Source organism: Hesperophylax consimilis, chromosome 10, assembly GCF_061612785.1.
Source record: "Hesperophylax consimilis isolate HC1 chromosome 10, BYU_Hcon_1.0, whole genome shotgun sequence".
Classification (NCBI taxonomy): Eukaryota; Metazoa; Arthropoda; class Insecta; order Trichoptera; family Limnephilidae; genus Hesperophylax; species Hesperophylax consimilis.
This window is the reverse complement of record NC_142845.1, coordinates 21,804,247-21,820,267: the sequence shown is the minus strand read 5'-3', so window position 1 is coordinate 21,820,267 and position 16,021 is coordinate 21,804,247. Positions and strand designations below refer to the sequence as shown.

The window sequence follows — 16,021 nt, the reverse complement described above, 5'->3', positions numbered from 1 at the left end:
ATGTAGCAGTGGACATGCAGACAGCCTTACAATTCTATCCAACTACATACCAATATAAGAGTGCTGAAATTCTTCAAGATTTAATCCCTAAATATATTCCAAAGTTTTATCCAGAAAATCAACAAGCAAACAATATTCGTAAAAAGTTAACTAATGAAAATTTAGTTTTAACAAAAGCCGACAAAGGCAATACAATAATAATAATGAACCGTTCGGAATACAACTCTAAAGTGCACAACTTCATCAGTAATGACAATTTCGAAACTCTACGAACTGACCCTACTAATAAGTTTCAACAACACATCAAAAACGCATTAAAAGTTTGTAAATCACCAGTTTTTCAAGATCTGTCATATGATAATGTCAAATTCCTCACGAAAAACCCAAAAATCCCAAGACTATATGGATTCTTAAAAATCCACAAAACTAATAGTCCCATTAGACCTGTAGTATCATGCTGTAATTCCCCAAATTACAAATTAGCTTCCTTTGTGACTCACTTATTTAATAATTCAAATGTATTTTCCCCTGTGTATACAATTAAGAATTCTTATGAATTAGTCAATAATTTAAAAGATTTGTCTCTACCCAATAACTGTAAATTAGTTTCTTTCGATGTTGTAAATTTATTCCCAAATGTACCTGTACCCGAATGTAGAACTATACTGTCTAATTTATTAACAAATTCAAACCTACCAAAAGATCTTTCTGACGATCTTGCCCGAATGTTTAACATCTGTCTTAACCAAAACTACTTTAAATTTAATGACGCTATAGTCCAACAAAAATACGGACTACCCATGGGTCTTCCTACGAGTCCTCTATTTGCTGACATCTTCATGGATAACTTGGAAAAAAATATTTTTAGTTCTAACTCACCTCTTTTAAATAACGTTTTTATGTGGAAACGTTATGTTGATGACATTTTTTGCATATGGAAAGGTACAGAACGTCAACTTAATTCCTTCTTGTCCCTCCTTAATTCGTTCCATAAAAATATTCAGTTTACAGTAGAAATAGGTACTAATTACAGTTTAAATTTTCTAGACCTATCCCTTTCCATTATTAATAATAAATTTAATTTTAATATTTATAGAAAACCTACTTTTACCGATACAGTCATTCATAGTACTTCTAACCATCCCATTTCCCATAAACATTCTGCCTTTCATTCTATGGTCCACAGACTTGTCACTATTCCGCTATCTAAAGTTAACTTCAATATTGAACTCTCTATAATCAAATCTATCGCCATAAATAACGGATATACCCATACCTTAATTGATAAAATCCTTGCAAAAAAACAACGACTCATATTTTGTAATAAATTCCTGTACAATAGTATCCCCAACATCGCAGTAAATAAAAACCATGGTTGGCGTAGAATTTTATACATTAATAATTTCTCGTCCTCGTGTGTTTTAAAATTTCCAACAGAAATTAAAGCCGCTTTTTATACCAATAATAACCTAGGTAAACTTTTAATTAACTCAAAAGATAAAGAAAATAATTTAAGTCATTCTGGCATCTATAAACTTAAATGTAACGACTGCGAAGCATTTTACATTGGTAAAACTGCAAGAAATGTTCAAACGCGGGTAGTTGAGCACTTGAGATGCTTAAACAACATAGGTTTTTCGGAATTTGCAACACATTTAATAGATAAAGATCACTCATTTGATAAGCCTTCAGGTGTAGAAGTATTACATAGAAACGGGATAGGTCTACGCCTCAACAATTTAGAAGCACTCGAGATAAAAAAATCCCTTAAAGTCAATAAAATCAATTTACTAAATAAACAATTAGATTTAACAAACAGCCCCATTTTAAATATATTTCCATTTCCTGCACCTATGTTTACCCCCTCTCTCCTACCTAAGTCTTCCACCCCCACCAAAGTTGATGTTCTCTCTCCCTCTTCCAGCTTAACTATAAGTACCCATACACCTCTGTAATTAATTTAATATGTTTTTATTAACCCTGATGAAGGTTCGGGCTGAACTGAAACCGGTTGGTTATAAATATATACAATAAAGTGGTATTTAAACAAAGTTATTTTATCCTAAAAATTATACTAGACAACCCCGCCCAAGCCAATGAAACATTGAGAAAAAAAAACAGCATAACTGAGTACCCTGGTATTAAAGAAACTATCTCGCAAACTTACGACTAACCCTAGACCGAAAAACCCAAGACGGTGAAACAGGTCACAATTAATTACAAAACAATAAACCTGTAATGGTAAGTACTAATCCAAAAAACTAAAACCTATTATGGGGCACTACCGGAATATTAGGGGCTGCTGCACCAAAACTTACTGAACTAAGATCATCGATTACAATCCATCCCTTCCACCTATACTTCCTGACTGAAACTTGGTTGGATCCATCTATCAACACAGATGAATTAGGCTTCACTTCTCACAACACATACCGCTTCGATAGAAGTATCTCCACCAGCACCAAATCAAGATGAGGGGGTGTAATAATATCTGTCGCAAACACTTTAATTTCATTCATAAAATGCAAACACAAAAATATATAACAACTTTACGTACTTCGAGACGAAACTAGGAAAAATTAATTATTTTTATTTTACTATTGATAAAGTTTCGAATATTGTCCTCAGTTACGCCATTGTCGAACCTCGACATATAGAGCGTTGTTTTTAACTCAGCTATTTTGAGGGAGTTCTCCATTGCTGTTCCAGTTGCCATAATATTTCTCGACCTCCTTAGTTTTCTTGTTACGGTTTTATAACCTAATGCAGCTAATGCGAGGGGCGCGGGCAGGGTTATCACATTATTGCAGTGCGCATTTTTGTCCAAATGTAATCCATTAGTTGGCGACCGTGACCATGAGCGGTTCTTATCTACCGCTACCGGTATGGTGACCTTCAATGTGTTCAAGGACGGCGATGTGTTTACGTCTTGATTTTGAATTCGGTTATGATTATTTATTTTCAGTTCATTCCTTAGGAGAGCCATTTCAGAGCACAACACATCCAGATCGCTTCGTTTGGACATTTGTGACTGAATTGTGGTTAGTTCACCCTTTAATGCCATGATATCTTTGAGGAGACAAGTGACATCTACGTGATCGAAATTGACAGGCGGTAGTTTGTGTAGATTCTGAGCCACAAAGGTCGGTAGAGCTTCATTCTCTGTTTCCTTCACTATTTTAATAATATCATATAAATTCTTACACTTTCTACCTTCGCCTTTCCTCATAATCCTGCGTTCAACTGTTTCACTGCACAGAATGTCTTTCGCAGCCTCCACTTCGTCTTCTGAGAAATGATTGGAGCATATTTGGACAGCGGTTAGTTCGTCTTAGACATCGATTTTGTTTTGAAGAAACGTTAGAAGTTCATTAATAATTAATTTATCACTTTTTTTCATAATATTCATATTGTTTTCGTAAGCGGCGTCAGCGTATGCAATTCACTCCTGCGCACGAGAACTATCCCCAAACTATTTTAAAAACTTATCCTTGATAAAATCTCCGTACATATCAATAAAATCATTGTACCAAATCAACATGGCTTCATGCCGGGCAGATCCACTATATCAAATCTCTCTTTGTATGAACAATTTATAGCTAGTTTGCTTGAAAATAAAACCCAAGTCGACTCAATATATACAGACTTCGTAAAAGCTTTTGACAAAGTTAACCACAAAATTCTCCTCAATAAACATGGCTACTTACGGTGTGCCCCAAGGGTCGCATTTAGGCCCAATAATTTTTTTTTTTTACTTTTTACCAACCATATTGTCACTGTTTTTGATAATAATGTTGAAGTATTGCTTTTCGCCGATGATTTAAAAATATACAAACAATAAGGATCGGAAGAAATTTCTGCAGAACCACTTTCCCACCTCTGACCAAGCCTGATTGCCGGCTGGCTAACTCGGCCCGCGAGAAAGCTCAATTATTAGGCAAAATTTTCGCGGAAAACTCAACTCTTCAAGATAACGGAGAGACTCCCCCTTCCATTCCGCACTGCGGTTTTCAAATGGAGGAACCGAGGATCCGGAACAGAGAGGTTCTCCGAGTCTTGAACGAGCTGAAATTCGACAAAGCCAGTAGGCCGGACGGAATACCTGCCTTGGTCCTCAAGAGGTGTTCTACAGAAATAACTCCAGTGCTCGCGAAATTATTTAGGCTCTCTCAAAGGTGGAAAGGTGCCAGATCTTTGGAAAAAGGCAATCGTCCACCCAATCAATGTTGTTTTTTGTTTAAATGTATAAATTCGTATATTTTAAAATGGGGGCCTCAGCACGGGTGAACAACCCAGTGAGGCCAACGTTGCTGAATTGAAATGTGAAGTACTGTAGAGTAATGTACAATAAAAAAAAAAATATAAAAAAATAAAATAATAAAAAAATCCCAAAAAAGGGGGACCGCTCCGACCCTTCTAACTACCGCCCCATAGCCATCACTTCCATACTCTCGAAGGTATTAGAAAGGGTGGTTAATAACAAATTGCTCACACATCTCGAGAATAACAATATCCTAAGCGATCGGCAATATGGATTTCGTCGAAACCGATCGTGTGGCGATCTACTCGGATATGTGACGCATATTTGGGGGCGGTACATGGAGCGTTTTGGTGAAACTCAAACCGTTGGGTTGGATATCTCCAAAGCCTTTGACAGAGTCTGGCACCGGGCGCTTATCGTGAAGTTACCATCGTATGGGATCCACCCAACCCTACATAGTTGGATTGCGGACTTTCTGAGGGGAAGAACAATTCAAACCGTGGTTGACGGCTCTTCTTCCTTACCGCACCAAATCAATGCGGGGGTGCCACAAGGATCTGTGCTGTCTCCGACGCTGTTTTTATTGCACATCAACAATCTCGTTGAATGTGCACCAATTCACTGCTACGCTGATGACAGCACCGTTCACGAGGGTTATCTTTTTGACAGGCCCCCTTCCACCCATGATGTCCGAACAGCTCGGGAAGTTTTGAAGCAAAAAATTGACCACCACCTCGAGATGGTTCGTGCCTGGGGTAAGGCCAACTTGGTCAGTTTCAACGTCTCAAAAACCCAAGCGTGTCTGATTTCGGCAAAGAGGGAGATCAATGACTGTCTGGTGCAATTTGATGGGAGCACTCTCCCCAATAAAGACTCCATTGAAATGCTTGGAGTTACTATATCAGACCGGCTCAAGTATCGGGGATCCATAGAAGCCCGAGTAAATCAGGCCTCCAAGAAGTTGGGCGTCTTGTACAGGGCTAGGAGATTCTGACCCTGTACAAGTCTCAAGTCCGCCCAACTATTGAATTTGGGAGCTGTTATTTACAGACTTGGTGGAACACAATAATAGAACGCGTGTTCCAATATAATGATTTATTAACAATTAAGTACGGATTGACTACGTCTATCTTCTGAGCTGTCGGTTGGGTAAAGAGAGCGAGCAGATGCATCCGTCATCTTTTATACCCCTATCAGTCATCTCGCTCTTACACATTCAACAAGCAGGCGTACCACCAAAAACCTTTCTTACATCCTCCCCTACTAAAATTGAATGCCCCTATCTACATATATCATACCCTATTATTACATATTTCATTTACAATTTTATTTTATATATTTCATTTTTTTAAACAATTAACACAACATATTTTTTATAAAATTAACTATCATATGCCGCGTTTCTTTCTGCTTCCCTTCTCTTGTCTCGTCGCCCGTCCACTCCTCCTCCTGGACTGCGAGGTACCCTCATCTTGGACGAAGTCTTCCCTGCCATGGGTTAGACCTGAAACATGGAGAAACAGTATTAGAGTCACTTCTATTACGTAACATACCTGAGAGATTAACTTCATCCGTCGACAGTTCCATAGTGTCAGACGTACCGACTTCCGGCTTATCTCCCTCCTGCCATGAAACATGTAATTTTTTTATCTGGTCTAAATGTCTTTTCCACACCATATTAGACTTGTTAATTTTTATGAAATATATTTTTCTACCTTTTTTTTCCACAATAACCCCAGGGACCCATAACCTATTACCCTGAGCTCTGAAATCTCTAGTCATCACTTTCTGACCTATATTCAAATCTGACTTATTTCTACCCTTATATTGTCTTTTCTGATTGACTTGACTCTGAATAACCTTTTTCATTACTTTTTGTTGACGAGTAGAACTTGAAGTATTCGTTCTTTCCTCAACCTTCCTAGGAATCAGAGAGTCAAATACTGTTCTAATTTTTCTTCCCATTAATAATACAGATGGTTCACACCCTGTTGTTGCATGAACGGTATTCCTATAGTCAGTTAAAAAGTTACCTAACTTTTCTTTATAATCTGAAGGAAATCTATTATTTTTACAAATTTTTTTAAGAAAATTTTTACAGGTTTTAACAGCATTCTCAGCTTGTCCATTGCTTCTCGGGTGGTTAACTGGACTAGTAATATGTTCCATCCCATTTTTCTTACAAAAATTTTCAAAATCCTCAGAACAAAAACACGTACCATTATCACTAACTAAAGTTGCTGGAAAACCAAATTGTGAAAATAATCTATGAAGTACTTCAATATTTTCTTTTGAAGACAGACTGTTCACTTCCAGACACTCGATCCACTTCGAAGAAGAGTCTATCACAATTAAAAAGTTTTTATTATGTAAGCTACCATGATCAATATGCACCCTGAACCATACTTCAGGTTCATAAGGCCATACTGCTAATGAACTCTTTTGTGATTCTGGTTTAATCTCTAAACAATCTCTACAATTTTCCGTTATTTTCTCCAAATCTTGATTAATTTTTGGCCACCAGACAAAGCTTTTTGCAATGCCTTTAGTCTTAAAAACCCCTAAATGAAATCTGTGTAACATCTTTAAAACTTCTTGTCTTAAAGACTCAGGAATAACAACTCTATGTTGATATAAAATACACCCATTTATCAATGACAATTCCAACCTTTTTTCCCAGAAAACTCTAATAAAATTAACATTTTGTGCCTTTTTTACTGATGCTGGCCAACCCTCGATAAGAAATTGTTTTACTTGACTTAAAATTTCGTCCTTTTCGGTCTCACTTCTTATCACGTCTAAAGACAAATTAAACCCGTTATTTTCAAAATAATTAATGTAACCAGACTCTATATTATCTTCACAGCTAACCTTTTCAATTGGACACCTGCTCAGAAAGTCTGAACAATTATTTTTCGACTTTACGTATTCAATCGTAAAATTGAACGATCCTAACATAACTGCATAACGCTGTAATCTTGACGCCGCAATCTTAGGAATTTCTCTATTCTGACCGAAAATTCTGACCAAAGGCTGGTTATCTACAGCTAAAATAAATTCTCTGCCATACAAATATTGATAAAACTTCTTAATCCCAAAAATTATAGCTGTTGCTTCAATATCCAAAATCGAATAATTTTTTTCCGCTTTATTTAAAGTTCTGCTTGCGAACCCTATTGGTCTTTCTACGCCGTTTTTAAATACGTGGATTAACGTTGCTCCGATTCCATTCAAACTTCCATCCGTGACAAGTTTCACAGGAATATTCTCGTCGAAATGCGTTAAAATCCTATCCGAAGTTAATATTTTTTTTATCATCGCAAAACTGTTTTCTTGTTCTGTATCCCATTGAAACTTAACATCTTTTTTAAGTAAATCGTATAATGGTGACAATATATCTGCCATGTTTGGAATAAAATTACGATAATAACTAACCATACCTAACAAACTTCTCAATTTATTTAAATCACTAGGCGCTGACGCGTTTAAAATGGCTTCTTTATTTCGCTGACACGGTTGAATCCCTTGCTCACTTATTTTATAACCTAAAAATTCAATAACTTTTAAATTGAATTCACACTTTTCACTATTCACCGTTAAATTACAACTTTTTAACCTATCTAAAACGAGACACACGTTTTTTTCTAAGTCGACTTCATCTTTTCCAATCACAATAATATCATCCAAGTAGAACGTCATGTTCCGTAATCCTGATAAACAATTTGCCATTGCTTTAGCAAAAACTGCTGGCGCTGGTGATAACCCAAACACTAAACGTTTATATTGAAATAATCCCAAGTGGGTATTGATTGTTGTGAAACGTCTACACTCTTTTTTTAAAACAAACTGGTTATATGCGGATTTTAAATCAATTTTAGCAAAAACCTTGCCTCCATTCACTTTGGTTAATAATTCCTCAATTCTAGGTAACGGATACTTGTCAATTAATAACTGATTATTCACTATAGATTTATAATCACCACATAATCTAATGCTACCATCTTTCTTAATCACTGGTACGATTGGACTCGCGAAATCACTATACTGAACTTGTTCTATAATACCGTTAGAAAGTAAATTATTTAATTCGCTTTCAACTTTATCCTTCAAAGCAAACGGCATTATTCTGTGATTACGAAATATCGGTACAGCAGAATCTTTTAAGGTTAAATTCACTTCGTACTTGTTAAACTTTCCTATTTTATCCGTAAAAACTTCTGGAAATTTTTTTACTAACCGCTCCTTTAATGTATTTTGTTTTACACAATTAACGATCCCAGTTATTCCCACGTTAAAGAGATTCATGAAATCACGTCCTAAAATCGAAAGTGACGAACTACGCACGACAATAATTTTTAGTCGGTGTTGTAAACCATTATACTCTAGTATCGGTGTGAAAGTACCTACCACACCAATGAGCGTATTATCAAAACTCCGTAAGCTCACGTTTTCGTGCAATAACTCAATACTGCTGAATTTATTGAAATAACACTCTTCCGGAATTACGCTACAAGATGCTCCAGAATCTACCATGAATTTATTATTTATTCCGTCGAGTGAAACTTCTATATAATATGGCTCAATACTTAGTACATCACCAACCATTCCATCCGATAACAAAATATTCACGTTCTTACGTGTTGTTACCCGTTTACACTGTTTTGCTAAATGACCCTTAGTACCACAAATTTTACATACATAATTTTTGAATCTACATTCTACCGCCGTGTGATTATTATAACCACAAACCGTACAATTACGCTTTGTAACATGATGAACCGGCGAACGAGCCCGATTACAGCTACTGCTTCGCTTGAAACTATATTCATCTCTCTTTTTCACATGCGTATTAGGTGAGACACGACCTCCGCCGACTGTTAAATTAGCTAAAACTCTGTTATCAGCTGATTGAGATTGAGTTGAAGCTACAAGTTCAATACACTCTGCTACTTGCACACATTTTTCGAAAGTATATGACTCACTATCGAGAAATAATTTTTCTCTAATCTTACCGGGTTTACAACCTAATACAAAGAAATCTCTTAATTTCTCTGATAAACTATTCCCGAATTTGCAATTGCTAGAAAGAGATTTTAAACGAACAGCAAAATCGCGAACTGATTCGTCATTCCTTTGTTTAGCTGAATAGAACTGTGACCTTTCTTCAAAGAAACATTTTGTCGTACAACAATATTCATTGAGCTTAGATATTAAATCTTTTAAATCAACCTCTGTTACTTTTTTTGGAATACACAAATTTACCAGTAAAGAAAAACAATCATCTTGCAAAGCATTTAGGAAAATAGCTCTTTTTTTAACATCCGATGCGTACTTTTCATCATTCACAAGGAGGTACTGCTCGAGACGGACCTTGAAGTTCTCCCAGTTACCGTCACGCAAACTGAAGGACCCCAATCCTGACTCCATGCTTCCTCTGCCCAGAAGGTACCCACAAGACAAGAAAAGAAAAACAGAAAAAAACTTCCCAAAGATTTCTCCGCTCTCCAATCTGCTCCTTGGACCCTCTCAGGAAACCGCTTCTTGACCCTTGTTGGCTGGATGGCTCTTCCCAGACCGCTCCTAAGACCTGGTAACACCGATCCTTGACCCTCGGTGCTGCTGATGGCTGCCCCAGACCACTCTCCGATCCTTTGACCCTTGGAGATGCTGCCGTTTGACGCCCTGGACCTTCCGTGCTTCCCCCTTCCGAGAAGCTGGCTGGCTCCAGTGGCTTCTTCTTCTTCACTCCTTTCAGTGAAGAAAACAATAATTTCGGTCCGGCCTTTTTTACCGACCCGAACAATATGTTGCAATCCGAACTTTTTGACAATATCGCGTATATTTTTCCTTGCGAAATCTTGCGCGTTGATTCTTTTAATCAATGTTTTAATGATTTCCGTAGGCTGCGCCACTGTTATTTACAGACTTGGTGGAACACAATAATAGAACGCGTGTTCCAATATAATGATTTATTAACAATTAAGTACGGATTGACTACGTCTATCTTCTGAGCTGTCGGTTGGGTAAAGAGAGCGAGCAGATGCATCCGTCATCTTTTATACCCCTATCAGTCATCTCGCTCTTACACATTCAACAAGCAGGCGTACCACCAAAAACCTTTCTTACAGGAGCCACCTTTGGGCTGGTGCCCCAAAATACTTAATAAACCTGCTTGAATCTGTGCAAAGGAGAGCGATCCGTCTGATTGATAATCCGTTGTTAACAGACCGATTGCCTTCTCTAATGCATAGACGCAATGTAGGCATGCTGTGTCTGTTCTATAGGTATTTCAATGGAGCCTGCTCCAAGGAGCTAGCAGCATTGATTCCTGATGCACCGGTGCACGCGTGCGAAACTCGACGGACACGAGCTGAACACCCGTTCACGGTTGACGTTGGCTTCATGAGAACGGGCCGTTTTTACGACTCGTTTTTTGTGTAAGTCGGCTCGTATGTGGAACGAGCTACCGGCATCTGTTTTTCCTCCCTCCTATAATCCGAGCCTCTTCAAGGTCCGTATTAACAAATCCCTTCCTACAGACCCTACCTTATTCCGCCTCACAATGCCGCCCAACCGGGTGGTGACATAGTTCCCCTGTCTGTACACTGCACAGGCAGGGACGCTTTTGTGAGGTGTCACATAAAAAAATAAATAATAATAATAACTAGCAGTTAAAAACCCGCTCCACGGGTTTTTTTCTGCTAGGCCCTGCGGGCGGCTCTTGCTTGGGCTTCGCCCATTTTAAGTGATATTAACAACAGTTACATTTAATAGATAGATATTAGAAAATTCACAGAGAGAGGGTGAGTATATATATTGTTAAAACACGGAACAGGAAGGAGTTAATTAATAATAACATTCTAAATTTACGCATAATAAGAATGACAGTTGTTTGAATAAATGAAATTTTACGTATTTGTGATGGATTATTTCAAATGAAACACTATTATTGACTACATGTCTACAACTGATATTAACTGTTATCGTACCTAATATAATTAGCTCATAGGAGACTTGCAGTGCTTAAATATGTGTTACAACCGTCAATGTCTATAAGTTGAATCAATATCGTTTAGTTTGTCACAATTAAAGATAGTTTTAACAAAGTTGACTTAAATAATAGATTATTACATATTGATTAATTGTACCCGTGTTTATGAATAAAAGGAGGGTAATTGTGCGATGACATTAGCAGTCGGTTTAATTAAAAGGTGTTAATTTTACTCCAACTGGTGGTAATTCTTTACCTACAACTGTTACTGTATCTAATAAAGTTTAAAGCTAGATTATATATACACCTTCATCAGGAGAGTAAAAATCTATATATAAAGGTAGATTATTACAATATAGCGCCCCTGAGGTGATATCTCACAAAAGCGGCGCTATGCAAATTGTCCAATAAATAAATAAATATAATGTTTACATTTTATTGTGTATACACCGAAGTCAAAAATTAAATATAGATTGCAATTGGGAAAGAAGAAGTGGAAGGAGGGGGGAGGAGTAAGAGTAGGCTGGGTTTATAATAATTAGGAATTACAATATCGTTAGACGGGAAAGACCAGTTGAGTGGGAAAATATTTAAAAGAGAGTTTATAAAAAAATTCTTGTTAATTATATCTGCTTTTATATTAATATGTTTCCTCATTTCTAAAATTTCAAAATTATTTATAGTGAAGTATTTTAAGACCTGAAAAAAACAAATAGCATATAACCATAAAACAATATATTCATAAGACAAATAGCATTTAATAACGGTTATTCTAATAAATTTATAGTTGAAATACTAAATAAAAAAAATAAACACATTCTCTTCAAACGGTCTTTCTAAAGATAGAAATAAACAATGGCGTAGAATTCTGTTTGTGGATAACGATACTTCTAAAATTATATATATATAAACAATCCTGGTACCATTCAACTGGCGTTTTACACTAATAACAATGAAGAAATATATTCTTAATAATAATGATAGCAAAATTCAAACAAAAAAAACAGGAGTTTAAAAACTCAATTGAGATGATTGTAATTTCTTTTACAAAGGTAGAACCAATAGAAACTTTGAAGTCAGAACTAAAGAATATCGCAGGGCTATAAATGGAAATAGTGAATCTGAGTTTGCAAATAATCTTTTAAATAATGATCACACTTTCGATAAAAATTCAGGTCTTAAAATACTTCACTCAGGATATAAAGCATCGCAAATAAATAATTTTGCAATTTTAGAAATTAGAAAACATGCCAATATAAAATCAGATATAATTAATAAGAAAAAAAAATATAAAAAATAATGATAAATGCCATTACAAAGTGATAAGCTTCCAGAAGAAATCTTCTTATAAAACGCTTGTTAATGGTAAGTAGTCGAGTATTGTTAGCTGCATATTTAAATATTCGCGCCAGGCATTTGGTTCGTTTTTAAACCGCCAGAGGTGCGCTCTGTCGGCCATCTTGAAGAAACGCGTGAATTTTTATAAACGTCAAACATAATCACGTAACTGTGGAGAATTCTCATTGTAATGTAATTAATCCAATGGATTATGAACTTTCTAAAACATATTTTCTTCGATATTATCCAAAAATTATATGAGCAGAAACGATGCTTATGAAGAAATCTCGTATTATTATGAGGCGATCCTATTTTAGTATGGAATTGTGTCTTAATATTCAAGTTACCCGAAACAGACAATTTAAATTTGACCAATCAGAGGGCCTACACCGTCCAGACGCTGGGACAATAATACTATCAGATAATAATTGACTGTATTCACATTCAAATAAAGTTAAACAAACTACAAGATTGGTGCAAACTTAACAAACTTTATCTTAACATTAATAAATGCCACATAATAAGATTTTTCAGAATAACTCAACCTTTTCTACCAATATAAAATCAATAATCTGTCAGTGAAACTAATAATCTTGGCGTGATTTTTGATTCAAAATTTATCTTCCTTTCACACATAAATTCAGTTACCAACAAAGGATTAAAAATGCTCGGTTTCATTCTTCGAAATGGCAGAGACTTTCGTAATATTTCAACATTAAAAATCTTATATTCTTCTTTAGTTCATAGTCAAGTCGAATATAATTCTTCTATCTGGTCCCCTCACTTCAAAATTCACTCTGACTCTATTGAAAAAATTCAGCATAAATTCCTAAGATTCATTAACTATAAACTCGGTCTATCAATTGAAACAATAAACTACAATCACTTGATGAAAGAACTAAACTTATAAAACTCTCAGACTTGATTTTTATTTATAAAATTGTTAATGGTATTATAGACAGCCCCGATTTATTAAGTCTAATTACCTTTCATATACTTAAAAGAACTAGTCGATCCAAAATTTTTTTTAATTGCAACATAAATATCAGGACTGAGTCATTTAGATACTCGCTTATACCTAGATTGCATGAAGTTGGCAATGTTTTCTCAGAAGTAGTAGATGTGTTCAACTGCACGGAATATAGTTCTAAGAAGGCTATAATATTTATCAAACACAATAATCAATGTCAGGAATGATAATATTCTTCTGCATGGCTCCTTGATATCTTATAGTGTCAACTAACATATGTATTATTTTATTAAAAATTATTATTTCTTATTTATAAGTACCATTGAATCGCTGACAGCCCTGAATTGTTAATGCCAAGTTGCGATGCCTACTCAGCTATTTCAAGTACAATTAATTTTGTGAGTAACAATAACTCATCTCACCTCACCTCACTCTTCGACTTATGACAGGTCTTATACAAACCTAGTATAAAGTAGCTCAACTATTGTTACACTGGTATATATTTCTGTTGAATTATTTGTTGATACATTGTCTTACTGCACTTATATTAATAACTGCATCACTTGCAATAGTGTTTTTGTTTACACTTAATTGTTCTTTAATTTATTGCTATTTTTATCCTGTTTACCACTGTACGCTTGTAATTCGAATATCACTGTATTGTAAAAGCCATTACATGGCATTTGAATAAATACATCTCAATTTTAGTATTATTTTTCGGTACTAACATAAATATAATAATATGGGTTCTTTACGAGTGGGGCATGCAAACAGATTGTATGAGAATTGTTGCTTCTGTTTCACCTTAAACGTTATTTTTTACACATTCTTTTCGGGAAACGTCTGTACGAAACCGCTTTCGTACAGACGTCTTATATTCGTATTTCTGAGTTCATTTTGCTTTTATTACACATTTTTGGATATTAAATACCTAAGAACTATTTTGTGTTGGTGAAAAATCTCAAGTTTTTTTGAACTGCCTCTTGTTTCTTGAGTGATATTGTTTTTGATACATATTATTTTTTAATGTTAAAGGCAAGCTCTATTGATGCTGGTATAGTTTATACACCGCTTATTTATTATGTAATACCATTTTAAAAATGTACTTAAAAACGAAATAAAATGTAATTTTGTAATGTTTTTAAAGGAATAAACTAATTGAATTGAAATAATTTAACTTTCCTAAAGATTATAATTTTACTTCAATTTATCTAATTGTACCTGCCAAAGTGACATACGATCCTTGTGAAGAAGATTTTATTCCTCTTCCATCAACGTTTACCCGAAGAAGAATAAGTTCATCATCTAGTTCTGATTTAGACCATGGCGAAGAATGGTCATCAAGAGATACTCCACCAGTTTTGGAGGAGTTTCTAGGGCAGCCAGGAATAAATACCGAGGACGTTTGTGACAACGTGGTAGATGCCGTAAATTTGTTTATCGACGACAATTTGCTTGTGTTCCTTGTGGAGGAATCAAACCGTTCTTAACCGTTAGTCGGAACCAGCAAAACTAAAAACGTTTTACGTTGTTGTCTCGTATGTTCCGCTCACAAACTACTCAGTGAAACGCGGTACATGTGCAAGTTTTGCAATGTGCCCCTGCCTAAAGGAAAGTGTTTCAAACGCTATCACACATTGAAGCACTAGTTTTTTTTATATGTATTGAAAATTTCTAAATAATCTTGTAATTTCGTATGAATAAAGTTATTTCGATTGTGAAATACTGTTTTTTCTATGATTCCCAAGAAAGTAGAATGTTTTTGTTCATAAAAAAAACGAATTACACATACATTGCCAAGTAAATAAATAGAGACATCTTTTTAAAGAAAAACACTCAAAGTTTCATTGAAAAATATCAAATAGATCATAAGATATGAATATTTTGCGGAAAGTCTGATTTTGGCACTAAAATTAAAAAAAACACCCGCGCTTCGCCCTGGGATAATGGATAATTCAGGATAATGCCCGACCATATAGTGTTAAAATTGATTTATTTTTATTTTTAAACCAGCAGACCCGCAATGCTTCGCGTCTCCGACTTCTCCCACCATTCACTACTGGTGTTATACCACAATGTTACTGTTAAAAAACTACATTACGTCAATCGTTAAGGATGTAGAATGAATTCTGTAGAAATGAGATACCTTCGGGGAAACGCCATGATGGTTAGTTAAGTAGTTTTAGGTTAGATACTTCGATGGCAATTCTCCCTCATTAGAAATGAAATATTCACTGAATTAGTTGTCCACCTAACCTAACCTTTATTATTTATATTTCTTTGTTCTAAAAATAAAAGGGTAGTAATAAAGAGGCAAGTCTTCCACTCTTCCTCTATAGCCCCCAGTCCACGTTGGCCCGATGCATTGGGCCAATGTTGGCGCCAACTCACCAAAGTGTGACTGTTGGGGCCAATGTTGGCCGGTTAAAAACGGTCATTTCGTATAGGCGGCAAATCGTTA

The 16,021-nt window shown here is 35.5% G+C and overlaps 1 protein-coding gene across 1 annotated transcript in view; it reads left to right on the top strand.

The window, feature by feature from the left end:
* Window positions 1-16,021, top strand: part of caly (ubiquitin carboxyl-terminal hydrolase calypso) — a 44,225-nt gene that overhangs the window by 24,640 nt on the left and 3,564 nt on the right. The gene's annotated exons all lie outside the window — the stretch shown is intronic.